Below are 13,844 nucleotides of genomic sequence, written 5' to 3'. Positions count from 1 at the left end.
ATCATCTCCAGTCACGGTTTCATTGAACATCCTGACAATCACAGTTTTAAGTGTGTTATCAGAAAGTTTCTCAACAGTGAACATGGAGAACTGGGCTTTAACTGATTCAAACCTTTGCCAAAAGTCATTAAGTAGGGAAGCGGTTTTAAAACTAACATCAAATCCTTTGTTCAAGGGCAGAGTCATCAAACAATTCAGGTCGTCACATTTAAAAGCTAAGGTCTTTTGGATCAGCTTCCTGGAAAAGTCCATACGGGACATTCCCAGGAGCTTCCCCTCACCCTGCCTGAATAAAAAACGCACGCTGTGGTGCCTCCGCACGCCGGCACAGGCAGCCGACATGATGGAGGCACCAACAGCCTAAAAACTTAAAACAACAATAAATAACAAAATAAATAATTAAAAGACCTTACCTTAAAACTTGTTGGAGCCCGAAGCAGCAGAGTTCAATATACCTCTCGAAGTTGTGTGACTCAAGATATGAAAGGATCTCACGAGTCAGGAAACCTCCAAGAGGCGATCGCAGTCTCAACCATCCGACAAGATACTTGATCTTAGCCAAAAGACCGAGAAGCGGTAAGAACAGATTTTTTTTATTTTATTTTTTATTTTTTTTTATTTACAATATTTTTCCACTTCACCCCACAAAAACATATATTTCTCTTTTTCCATCCTTATTTTCCACATTTTAGTTTCCATTAACACTTTGTATTTCAACTCATACCACAACTGTTTTGATGTTCTACCTTCTTTTTTCTTTTTTACTTGAGCTTTTCTTTCTTCCCACAATATCTCTTTACCGATACTTATTATGCACCAAATTATTTCCCTTTTTTCAAACTGTACCAACCCTTCTCCTCTTATAATTAAGTCAGGATTCAAAACAATATCTATTATTACTAACCTTAACAATTGTTGTGTTCTTTTCCAAAAACAATGAGCTAAATAACTTTCCCAAAAAACATGTTGCAGAGTCTCAACCCATGAACAACCTCTTGGACAACTTCTAATACATGTGGATCCTTGATTATATAATCTTTCTCTCACCGGCAATCTATTCAATGCTGCCAGCCAATTCAAATCCTTCCTCTCATTACTTAAATCTTTATGTTGAATACATTCCCACTTATTTTTTTTCTTACTCAATTCTGCTTTTTGTGTTACTACCATTTTTCCTTTTAAATCTTGATATAATTGTTTATGATTTTTTAGTAACTCTTTCTTTTTACACCCAGGATGTGCTCTTAAAAACAAAATTAACTTTTCATATTGCCAAGGTCTACTATCAGCCTTTGGTCCTCTATTGTCTAAGGGAACAATTTTCCTTAAAGGCAAAGCTGCCCACAATTTTACAAAATACGTAGCTTTATGCTGCACATTGTCTATTAGTATCTTACATAAAAAACAAACGTACAGTACTTCTAACTTTAAAGGAATACACACCACCTCTCTACCTCCCTCTTCTACCTCTAGGTACATCTGTTCCCTCTTAACAGGTTCGTACTTCCCTCCCCATATAAATGAAAAGACCAACCTAGTCAAAATTAATTTACTTTTGGTAGGAATTGGAAAGATTAGGGCTAAGTAAATCAAACTAGACAACAGGTCTATCTTAACTACTAACCCCTTCCCCGTAATGCTAAGCTTTCTGCACTTCCAAATATTCAATTTCTTTTTCACCCTCTCAATTTTTTCCTCCCAATTTAATTTAGCCGAATCTTTATGATAAAATTTAACCCCTAAAATTTTGATTCCCGTAGGACACACCGAAAAACCATACCTCACTTCTTTCCTTCCTTTCCATTTTCCACAATACATTAATGTTGATTTGGCATGGTTTATGGCCGAGCCAGTAGCTGCACAATACATTCCCAATATTTGTACAATTTTCTCCAGCCCTCTATCTGTAGATATAAATACAGTTGTATCGTCTGCATACTGAGCTACTTTTACCCGTTCACCCAAACCTCCTGGAATGTGTACTCCCTCAATGTGTTGCTCATTCCTTATTCTTTCTGCCAAAGGCTCTATAAACAAGACATATAACAATGGAGACAGTGGACATCCCTGCCTCACTCCACCCTTTTGTTCAATCGGCTCACTCAAAAGCCCATTTATCTTCACCCTACTATATACTTTATTATATAGGACATTTACCCATGAAATAAACCTTTCCCCAACATTCATTTTCTCTAACACTTTAAATAAAAATTCATGATTAACCCTATCAAAGGCTTTCTCCTGGTCTAGACTCAGTATGCAGAAAGGCAGATCCCTCTCCTCCACCCAGCTAATGATATCTCTTATGAGTAATAAATTCAAGGAGCCAGACCTTCCCTTAACCCCACAAGTTTGATCTGGATTCACTAATACTGCCATCACCTCCCGTAACCTATTTGTTAAACATTTGCTTAGAATTTTATAATCAGTTGTTAATACATTTATTGGTCTCCAATTTCTAATATCTTTTTTTTCACCTTTCTTGTGGATTAAGTGTATAACCCCAGTGCTCATAGACCCAATTAGCTTACCTGTCTTATACACCTCCCTGTATACCGAAACCAAATCTCTTTTTATTATGTCCCAGAAGCACCCATAAAACTCTTTAGGCAACCCATCCCCCCCTGGTGTTTTATTTCCTTTCATGGAAGTAAGGGCTGCTTTAATTTCCTCTTCCTTAATCTCACCTTCTATTCCCTCTCTATGTTCCTCGGATAAAGCTCTCTTTATACCTCCCAATAATTCCTCTCCCTTCCTCCCATCTACCTCTCTTTTAGAAAAAAGTTCCTTATAAAAAGCACAAACATACTTAAATATGTTTTCTTTCCCTTTAACCTCTCCTTTCTCTAACATAAACCCATCAATTATTTCCCCTTTTTGTTTCTGTTTTATTGTTTGAAAAAAATATTTAGTTACTTTTTCATCTTTTTCCCTTTCTTCTATCTTTGCTAAAAATGCAAACTCCTTTGCCTTTTTAGTATAGTACCTTTTAATTTTCCCTTTTATCTCCACAATTTCCTCCTCTCTCACCTCTAACCCTCCATTTCGATTTGCCATTATTTTTTGCAATCTGTTATTGTCCCTCCAGATCTCCTTTCTTTCCTGTCTTCTTTTCTTTTCTGTATATCTTATGCAAAAACCAGCTATTTCTATTTTCAACACTTCCCACCATTCTAAAAGTGATACATACCCCACTTTAAACTCTTGCCATAATTTGTAAAACTCTTTAAATTCCTTTTTAAAGATATCATCTTCCAGTAAACTAATATTCATTTTCCAATAACCCTTACCCATATTTACCTCATTATTTACTATTGTGACTAACACCATTTCGTGATCTGAACACCAACATGGTAAAATCCTCAACTCTTTTATTTCTATCCCATGTGTTATAAAAAAATAGTCTAGTCTACCTCTATTCCCCCTCGTATTACCCCATGTAAACCCTGAATCGTCTTTATTACCTTTCCTATATGCATCCTGTAAGGAATGCTCTTTTAATTCCTTTTTTAAATAAATCCCTGAAAAGTCAACTTCCCCATTTTTTTCCAAACTATCCAAAGTTATATTAAAATCTCCTCCCATTATTACACATTTATTGGTATCCCACAAAATTGGTAAGTTTTTGAAAAAATCCAATCGTTTACTTCTAACACAGGGTGCATATACATTAATAAAGCGAAATCTATACTCACCCCATCGTGCATCTAAACATTGTAATCTCCCCGGCACCAGTGATACATAGTTCTCTATCATAAATCTATTATTCTTAAACACAATCCCCAGCCCATCCGAATGCACATTCCCAATACTCCAATATGAAACCCCAGCAGTCCATTCTTTAGTGAAAGTTATTGTATCTTCTTCACCCTTCAGATGACACTCTTGTAGGAATGCCACCTCAAAGTCCATGGATGACAAGGAAAAAAACAAAGCACCCCTCTTTCCAGCATCTTTCAGACCTCTCACATTGAGGGATACAAATTTCAAGTCCGTCATTTATGAAGATCAGCAGGTAATGTTTTCTTTTTCTTTCCATTTCCTTTCCCATTGTCTGTCTCTTCTATAAACCCAGTGGTCCCTCTAAAAAACTCCACATCTTCCCTCGATAGGTAACCACCAGACAGCAACCCTGCCTCCACTACCTCCACCTCCTCCTCCGATGTTGATAAAGGAGGCACTATCGGGGATCTAGGCATCGATGACACACCCGCAATCTCAGGTAAGCCCAAAGACCCCTCATCATCCATCCGATGATCCAATGCACTAAACAAATTTGATATCTCTATCTTGTTTTCTTCCTCGTTTCCTTCTAATTTCCTTTTATTTTATTTAAGAGCAAACTTCCAAGACTCTTCAGCTCCTTGCTCTTTCTCATCCTCAGTTCTGTCACCCCAGGAAGTATTGATTTTATGGTGGAAGGTGTCTGAAATCACTGTATCTTGTAACTCACCACCCTCCTCTTCCATTTTCTCCGACTCCTCAATGGCTGGATTTGTTAGCTCAGCTGGGACAAGGCCTGAAACAGAGCTCCTTGCTGAAACCTCTCTCACACCCTCTATTATTTCTGTATCTGTGGGTGAACCTATATGGCTTACTTCCTCATTTTGGCCAGTAGAAACTCCATGGTATGCCTGTATTTCCTTAATAACAACCTCAATGGGCCTAAGGTCTGTTCCTTCTTCTCCTCTTGCTGCACTGGCATACGTTCTTTTTCGTTTTGGGCATGTCTTGAAGAGATGATCAGTAGCCCCACACTCTTTGCACACTTTAGGTTTTGGACACTCCGAAGCAGCATGACCCGGATCTTTACAATTCAGACATCTTATATTGCACTGGTATTCCAAGTGTCCAAATTCCTGACATCTCCTACAATATTGAGGCTGACCAGAATACACTATGTATCCCCTTACCCCTACAATCTTAAAACTGGCCGGAGGATGATGATAACCCTGAAAACCAGCTGGGTCCTCGTTGAGTAACACTTGATACTGCCTTTGTCCATTCCACACCCCAAATCTGTCTCTTCTGTACCTTGCCGTAGATATTATTCTTACATGGTTTCGAAGAAAAGATTCCACCTCTTCATCTTCCATGTTCATGTCAAACATATTGATTGACAAAATCCGGAAATTATTTCTCCCCAAAGACTGCATTCGAAACTTATCCAGAGGATGCTCACCTTCCTTTTCTCTGAACTTTTCCAAAAATCCCTGGAACAAAATACTGTTTTTCATCGTGACATCAAAATACTTGTCTTTACCATTTCTTTGAATTCCAAGAATCCCCGGAGGCTCAATCTTCAACACATCGATGATGACTTTTTGGATGAATTCCTCCCTTTCTGGCATTTCTTCTTCTCTGGATCCTTCCCAGTAGAGTCTTGTCGTGTTCTTTATCCTTCTCTCAAAAATTCCTTCCGCCATCTCTTCACCACTCTTTCTCAAAACTTTAGCCTCCAAGTACTGCGGTCATGCCACTTGCACTTGATCTTAGCCAAAAGGCCGAGAAGCGATGCTGCTAAGACGCAGCAGGGAGGAAGCCGGACACGGCGATGCCCATCTCGGCTTTGGTAAGTTTTGGGAGACCTAAAAACGCTGGGGGATGGTACCCTGATAGCACACATACATCTAGGAGACGTCTATTTGACATATGAATTTACATCTGCAAGATGTAGTTTTAAGGCTGTTTGCTCATCTGCAATACGTCTATTGGACGTCTCCTTTTAGCAGTGTTTGGAAGGTTACTTTGGAAATGTAATAGGTTACAGATTACAAGTTACCCTGTTTAAAATGTTATAGTAGTATAACTTTTTCAATTACTTTATTAAAGTAATGTAACTAATTACTTTTGAGTACTTTTAGATTACTTTTCTAAATTTGTGAAAATTAAATAATAATGAATAAAAACATATACATCAACTCAAATACAGTTATCTAATAAGCATGTGTCATTCCTGTATAATAAACTCCTGAAACATTGTTTTTTTAAACTGCTGTCTCTTTGTATATGATATGATAGGTAAAATGCATGACGTGACACAGAGCAGTTCTAGAAATTATGTTTATGTGCTCATGTACTCCTATATTGAGGCGGCAGAGGCTGACAACACTGAAAGCTTCAGTAGGCCTATGTGTATTAAATGAAACTGCATGTTTTTGCCATTAATTTACAGGAAGGGTGGACTAGGAAAAAAAAAAATTCTGTTAAAATTCTGGAAATTATTAGGGCGTATGTCTCAGAATAGTCAGTGCAATTTGGGAAAGAAATCAGTGAAATCTGGATGTGGATGTGTGTAAATATTCAAATGTAATTGCCTTTGTAATCGTTAAAAATTTCATAAGTAACTTTAATTTAATTACTAATTTTTTCTTCGTAACTGTAACTAATTACAGTTACATTCATTTTGTAATTAAATTACGTAATGCTGTTACATGTAACTAGTTACTCCACAACACTGCCTTTTAGATGTCAGATAGATGTCAATTAGATGTCAATTAGATGTCTTTTAGATGTTTATGATTTAGAAGGTATATAAAACTGACATCTGAAAGGCGTATGTCAGACGTTTGTAGATGGCAGATGCTTTCCAGATCAACAGTTCTTTAACAGACATCTTGCAGACGTAAGTGTGCTATCTGGGTAGTACCCTCCCCTGTCTACAACGTCACCGGGCCTCGTCCGGATCGGCCTGACGGAAAGTACGTGATCGCTCGTAACTCCCAAACGGTTGGTCGCAGAGCCACGTGCCTTATGTCACCGGAATCCTTGGCTCGAGCCGAACGAGACGCAGGTCTCAGATTGGCCCATCGCTCGGACGAAATTTTCGGGTATTTTGGATTTTGTCGAAAACCTTCTTTTGCAACCTGGCGCCAGGTATTTGGCCCAGTCCCACCCAAATCAGCACAGAAAGCTTCTCTGGAGTCTGAGTGTCAATAATCATCCAAAAAAAGAGGAAATTTCCATTCACCTTGGCGAGGGGACCTCAAAACGTGCTAAGGTGGCGTGTCCGAGGTGGCTCGAATGGCTATAACTCCAGGAAGGAGTGAGATCCCTTCACCCAAATCGGCACACCTGTGCAGGGGCTCAGTCCGAGGCCAGGTGAAAAAGGGCGCGGCGACAGGGCACTAGGTGTCGCTGTAAGCGACAACAAAATTAATACGAATCGAAAAAAAGGACAACCAAACAACATGGAGACAGTTACAGCTAGGCTGCAGTCAGTCCAATCTACTTTCAAAGTAAGGTCTGCGCTATGTTCGAACTAAACTACCCCCCAGGGTCCGATTTTTCAAGAGCGCAAGTGACTTTGTTTCACAGGCGCACAACACATATCTCGCATGTGACAGAACTCCCCATTCTGAAACGAAAATAAATAAAAAACTGTAAAAACCTCTTCTGCTTTGTTTCACCAACAATTTCAGGGGAGAGCGCGAACGCAGTCCCCCACTACCATAAATTATGCAGTCGAGATTCCCGCATTTGGGGAATTCGCAGGGGTCAGCATGGCCGGAGTGCAATGGACAAGCCTCGCCCTGGGTGAACCGCCTTCTTGATCATGGTGTCTCCCCTGCCAGGTAAGTATGAAGGCCCAGGCGGTCAGCCAGAGGTGTGATTTGCATTTCTACCATCCTCACCAACGGTTAGCCCTCCGCCCCCCCTCCAGGAAAGGAAGGACGGGTGCCTTCCGTTACTGGCCTGGAAACTGCCAAGCTCATGGGCCGGTGCTTCCCAACGCCAGTTTTAGATGACTCTCTTTAAACAAACACACCTGATTCGATGCGTCACCTCGTCTGTGAAAGACTTCAAGACCTCAGGTGGGTGCATCGTTAGTGGAAGACTCCAAGACAGGAAAAAGATCAGGAAAAAAGTTTGCAATAAACCACAGCATCTGCAATGGCAGCTCTCATTCCTTCTTCTGCTATGCAAAAAGGGAAAGCACACCGTTCCTGGAGACACTGCAATACCAGGCCGATGCATGGAGTGGACGGAGCAAGCCCCGGCTCCAGCTCCGTGATCTAAAAATCCATTTAATATGTAGTCCCCGGATGGGGGACGTATCAGATATTAAACTGATAAGAACAGATTTTTTTCCTTTCGAAAAAGTTTTATTGTCACCATTTACATTTTTTCCATTTGCATTTTTTCTTTTTCACACAACATTTTCTTTTTAATCACACATTAAAACAAGCAATATAATATATAATAAATACACATGGTAAAATGAAAGAAACAATCATTGTTAAAAAGCATTTGATTAAAACCACAGTGTTTTGCTTGTTTTTAAAAGTCCATTATTGAGGTGTGTTTAAAAGGTGCGGTCAGTTCCAAAAGTAAAATACAAATTTTTAAAAAAGCAAACAAGCCTCGTATATATATATATATATATATATATATATATATATATATATATATATATATATATATATATATATATATATATATATGTTAATAAAACCTCTTTTATGATAAAACAATAAAAAACACCAATTAAAAATCATCTATTGTTCAAGACCGGGGGTGAGTCCTTATCAAGTGGGTCATCACCCCACTCTCCAGAACAGGGACATGAGATGCTACTTTATGGACTCAGCGGAGATCTCCTCTCCTCCGGCCCGCTGGCCCGCTGGCCCGCTGTTCCCGTAGCCAGAGTGGTGAGGGTGCATCTACGGGCGGCCAGGGTCGGTGCCTGCCGGGACACTCTCCGTGCGATCCCGGCCCCCCCGTCCGAATATCGTCGTCCGGTACCCCTGCAGCATTGATGTTACCTTTAGCTCGCATGCATGGAGGGTTACTGTAACGCGCTTCCCCACCAGCAGGTTTCTGGTGGCCCAGATGGCATCCTTGATGACGTTGAGGGTGAGCCAGAGCGAGGTAAATTTCTGTGCCGTCAAGTCCTTCAAGCCCCGGCCCACCCCAAGGATGGCGAGCTGGTACCCGAACTGGGCCCCACCCGCTGGTAGGCACGGGAAATACAGGGGGCCGGTCTTGGCCCACAGGTCCCGCGCAGTGCTGCACTCCCAGAGCAGGTGGTGGACGGTCTCCGGGGAATTGCAGCCGGACCGCGGGCAGATGGGGTTTTTGGCCATGCCTCTGGAGTGCATAACCGCCCTGACCGGGAGGATCTCATGAGCCACCATCCACGATAAGTCCTTGTGCCTGTTCTGGAGAACAGACAAGTAAAATCAGAGGTAAAATCACAGATTTAAAAATTAAAACCTTGCCTTCCATCGTCATCTGTCTTAGTCCCCAAAACCCCAGTCTTTTCCTAACTTTCCCTAACAAGTCAGTCCAGTTTTCCCGTCCACCCCCGTCTTTATCAAATTTAACGCCTAAAATCTTAAAATCGTTGTCTTTAAAAACCAAATCAATACCGTCACACCCATGGGCAGTGAAAGGGTGCAAGACAGCATCATGTGATCAGAGAAAAAAAGGGGGGTTAATGTAGCATCGGTTGGCGGGCAGTCCCTTGTAAACACGTAGTCGATTCGAGAGGCTTTGGTACCATCACCACTGAACCAGGTGAAGCCCTCCTCTCTTTGATGCAAAATTTTAAAACAGTCGACTAAATTAAAATCTCTGACTAAACCCTGCAATAAAACCAATGTTTTGTCCACTCTGAAATCCTCCCCTACCCTTTTCCTGTCTGTTTTAGATAAAACACAATTAAAAACCCCTGCTACCATTAGGGGAGCCCTACCTAGCATGTGGGGTTGCAAGTCTTCTAAAAGCTCATATCTTTCGTTCTTTTCCGTAAAACCATATACATTAAGAACAATAAAATCCCTGTCTAAAAAGGTCAGATTTACTAAAAGTGCCCGGCCTTGCCTCACCACAGTGCTGCTCTTCACCAAGATGTTAGGATTATTAATTAAAACCGCAACTCCGTCGTTTTTGTTAAAATTTGATCCGCTCCATATGGAGGCTCCTGCGGACCATAGCTCTTCCATTTTTGTGTACCTAGTTAAAAAGGGCAGAGAACACTCTTGTAATAAAAACAAATCTGACTTAAAAGATTTTAAAAGGGACAAAATACTCTGTGCTCTAATGGTGGACCTCACACTTCTGACATTGATAGTAGAGATGGTGAGGGCCATGAGCAGTAGGGTTAAAAAGGTATGAGGCATTTAAAACAGAAGACAATAAAAAGACTACAAAAATATGATTAAAATCATGTTACATCTTGTAGCATTTGTCTTTCCTTTTCCCCAGATGAGCTGAGGTCAGGAGGGCAAATGCCTGTCGCTTCAGAGGCCACAGAGGGAACCTCTTGTGGCTCCTTTGGCGATGATGCTGTTAGCTTAATGTGCAAAAAGGAAACCTCATTTGGGGACTCTACGGGCCACATGCGCTCCAGATCTACCGAGTCGGAACTATCGAGCTTATATGCTGCCCTAGATTTTTTCTCCTCCGTTACAATCAGAGGAGACCCCGCAGGTCTTTTTTGCACCTGAGCATTAGGGAGTGAACACTCTGTCTCACTCCCGGTGGATTCTTCCACCCCATCCGAAACTGTTACCAGTGATTCTTCCTCACTTTCCTCTCCTTCCATTACCACTTCCTGTTCCGTTGCCTCCGCCCCTGTGGCCGCCCCACTTCCTCCTTCCTGCCCAATCCCTGAGGCCGGCTGGGAATTTGAAATTCCCGCCAAAACCTCAGGGACCGCCTCCTCTCTCCTTTGTTCCTTCGTTTGTTGCCCATGTGGGGCGGCCATTTTTAGCTTGTTGGCAAAACTTTTAGGGCAGTCTCTGTAGAGATGGTTTGTTTCTCCACAAAGATTGCACCGTCTGCCATTGGTACAGTCATCAAAACTGTGACCAATTTCTCTACACTTCCCACAGATTAACTCTTGGCATGCTTCAGCTAGATGACCAAACCTTCCACACTTTCTGCAGAGTTTGGGCATTCCTTGATAATGTATGTAGCCTCTGTTCTCTCCGAGCACAATCATGGAAGGCAGATGTTTCAGGCCCTGGTAGCCCCCAGCGTCTTCCCATTGTTTAATGGGAATTCGCCAGGAGCATGTCCAAATGCCATCTTCATCTAACACTTTGACAGGCTGGCCTCGAACAGTGCAAAATCTACCCAACCAAACACAAATATCATCTCCAGTCACGGTTTCATTGAACATCCTGACAATCACAGTTTTAAGTGTGTTATCAGAAAGTTTCTCAACAGTGAACATGGAGAACTGGGCTTTAACTGATTCAAACCTTTGCCAAAAGTCATTAAGTAGGGAAGCGGTTTTAAAACTAACATCAAATCCTTTGTTCAAGGGCAGAGTCATCAAACAATTCAGGTCGTCACATTTAAAAGCTAAGGTCTTTTGGATCAGCTTCCTGGAAAAGTCCATACGGGACATTCCCAGGAGCTTCCCCTCACCCTGCCTGAATAAAAAACGCACGCTGTGGTGCCTCCGCACGCCGGCACAGGCAGCCGACATGATGGAGGCACCAACAGCCTAAAAACTTAAAACAACAATAAATAACAAAATAAATAATTAAAAGACCTTACCTTAAAACTTGTTGGAGCCCGAAGCAGCAGAGTTCAATATACCTCTCGAAGTTGTGTGACTCAAGATATGAAAGGATCTCACGAGTCAGGAAACCTCCAAGAGGCGATCGCAGTCTCAACCATCCGACAAGATACTTGATCTTAGCCAAAAGACCGAGAAGCGGTAAGAACAGATTTTTTTTATTTTATTTTTTATTTTTTTTATTTACAATATTTTTCCACTTCACCCCACAAAAACATATATTTCTCTTTTTCCATCCTTATTTTCCACATTTTAGTTTCCATTAACACTTTGTATTTCAACTCATACCACAACTGTTTTGATGTTCTACCTTCTTTTTTCTTTTTTACTTGAGCTTTTCTTTCTTCCCACAATATCTCTTTACCGATACTTATTATGCACCAAATTATTTCCCTTTTTTCAAACTGTACCAACCCTTCTCCTCTTATAATTAAGTCAGGATTCAAAACAATATCTATTATTACTAACCTTAACAATTGTTGTGTTCTTTTCCAAAAACAATGAGCTAAATAACTTTCCCAAAAAACATGTTGCAGAGTCTCAACCCATGAACAACCTCTTGGACAACTTCTAATACATGTGGATCCTTGATTATATAATCTTTCTCTCACCGGCAATCTATTCAATGCTGCCAGCCAATTCAAATCCTTCCTCTCATTACTTAAATCTTTATGTTGAATACATTCCCACTTATTTTTTTTCTTACTCAATTCTGCTTTTTGTGTTACTACCATTTTTCCTTTTAAATCTTGATATAATTGTTTATGATTTTTTAGTAACTCTTTCTTTTTACACCCAGGATGTGCTCTTAAAAACAAAATTAACTTTTCATATTGCCAAGGTCTACTATCAGCCTTTGGTCCTCTATTGTCTAAGGGAACAATTTTCCTTAAAGGCAAAGCTGCCCACAATTTTACAAAATACGTAGCTTTATGCTGCACATTGTCTATTAGTATCTTACATAAAAAACAAACGTACAGTACTTCTAACTTTAAAGGAATACACACCACCTCTCTACCTCCCTCTTCTACCTCTAGGTACATCTGTTCCCTCTTAACAGGTTCGTACTTCCCTCCCCATATAAATGAAAAGACCAACCTAGTCAAAATTAATTTACTTTTGGTAGGAATTGGAAAGATTAGGGCTAAGTAAATCAAACTAGACAACAGGTCTATCTTAACTACTAACCCCTTCCCCGTAATGCTAAGCTTTCTGCACTTCCAAATATTCAATTTCTTTTTCACCCTCTCAATTTTTTCCTCCCAATTTAATTTAGCCGAATCTTTATGATAAAATTTAACCCCTAAAATTTTGATTCCCGTAGGACACACCGAAAAACCATACCTCACTTCTTTCCTTCCTTTCCATTTTCCACAATACATTAATGTTGATTTGGCATGGTTTATGGCCGAGCCAGTAGCTGCACAATACATTCCCAATATTTGTACAATTTTCTCCAGCCCTCTATCTGTAGATATAAATACAGTTGTATCGTCTGCATACTGAGCTACTTTTACCCGTTCACCCAAACCTCCTGGAATGTGTACTCCCTCAATGTGTTGCTCATTCCTTATTCTTTCTGCCAAAGGCTCTATAAACAAGACATATAACAATGGAGACAGTGGACATCCCTGCCTCACTCCACCCTTTTGTTCAATCGGCTCACTCAAAAGCCCATTTATCTTCACCCTACTATATACTTTATTATATAGGACATTTACCCATGAAATAAACCTTTCCCCAACATTCATTTTCTCTAACACTTTAAATAAAAATTCATGATTAACCCTATCAAAGGCTTTCTCCTGGTCTAGACTCAGTATGCAGAAAGGCAGATCCCTCTCCTCCACCCAGCTAATGATATCTCTTATGAGTAATAAATTCAAGGAGCCAGACCTTCCCTTAACCCCACAAGTTTGATCTGGATTCACTAATACTGCCATCACCTCCCGTAACCTATTTGTTAAACATTTGCTTAGAATTTTATAATCAGTTGTTAATACATTTATTGGTCTCCAATTTCTAATATCTTTTTTTTCACCTTTCTTGTGGATTAAGTGTATAACCCCAGTGCTCATAGACCCAATTAGCTTACCTGTCTTATACACCTCCCTGTATACCGAAACCAAATCTCTTTTTATTATGTCCCAGAAGCACCCATAAAACTCTTTAGGCAACCCATCCCCCCCTGGTGTTTTATTTCCTTTCATGGAAGTAAGGGCTGCTTTAATTTCCTCTTCCTTAATCTCACCTTCTATTCCCTCTCTATGTTCCTCGGATAAAGCTCTCTTTATACCTCCCAATAATTCCT

At 40.4% G+C, this 13,844-nt stretch overlaps 1 protein-coding gene, 1 non-coding gene and 1 pseudogene across 5 annotated transcripts in view; all 3 read right to left on the bottom strand.

Moving 5' to 3' along the window:
- LOC127944816 (uncharacterized) overlaps positions 1-13,844 on the bottom strand; it is a 155,586-nt gene that overhangs the window by 36,342 nt on the left and 105,400 nt on the right. The window contains exon 5 of one of the 4 annotated variants that reach the window (XR_008150442.1): positions 8,439-8,455. The exons of the other annotated variants lie outside the window; for them this stretch is intronic. The gene's annotated coding sequence lies outside the window, so the exon portion shown is untranslated. Of the gene's footprint in view, positions 1-8,438; positions 8,456-13,844 lie in introns of those variants that run through there. 4 annotated transcript variants of the gene reach the window in all.
- LOC127945366 (U1 spliceosomal RNA) lies at positions 7,419-7,582 on the bottom strand. The gene has a single exon (XR_008150701.1). It is a non-coding gene; the product is annotated as a U1 spliceosomal RNA (small nuclear RNA).
- Positions 7,931-8,107, bottom strand: LOC127945614 (uncharacterized; annotated as a pseudogene).

This window comes from Carassius gibelio, chromosome A23, assembly GCF_023724105.1.
Source record: "Carassius gibelio isolate Cgi1373 ecotype wild population from Czech Republic chromosome A23, carGib1.2-hapl.c, whole genome shotgun sequence".
Classification (NCBI taxonomy): Eukaryota; Metazoa; Chordata; class Actinopteri; order Cypriniformes; family Cyprinidae; genus Carassius; species Carassius gibelio.
The sequence above is the reverse complement of the archived record's forward strand: the minus strand, read 5'-3'. Positions and strand labels throughout refer to the sequence as shown.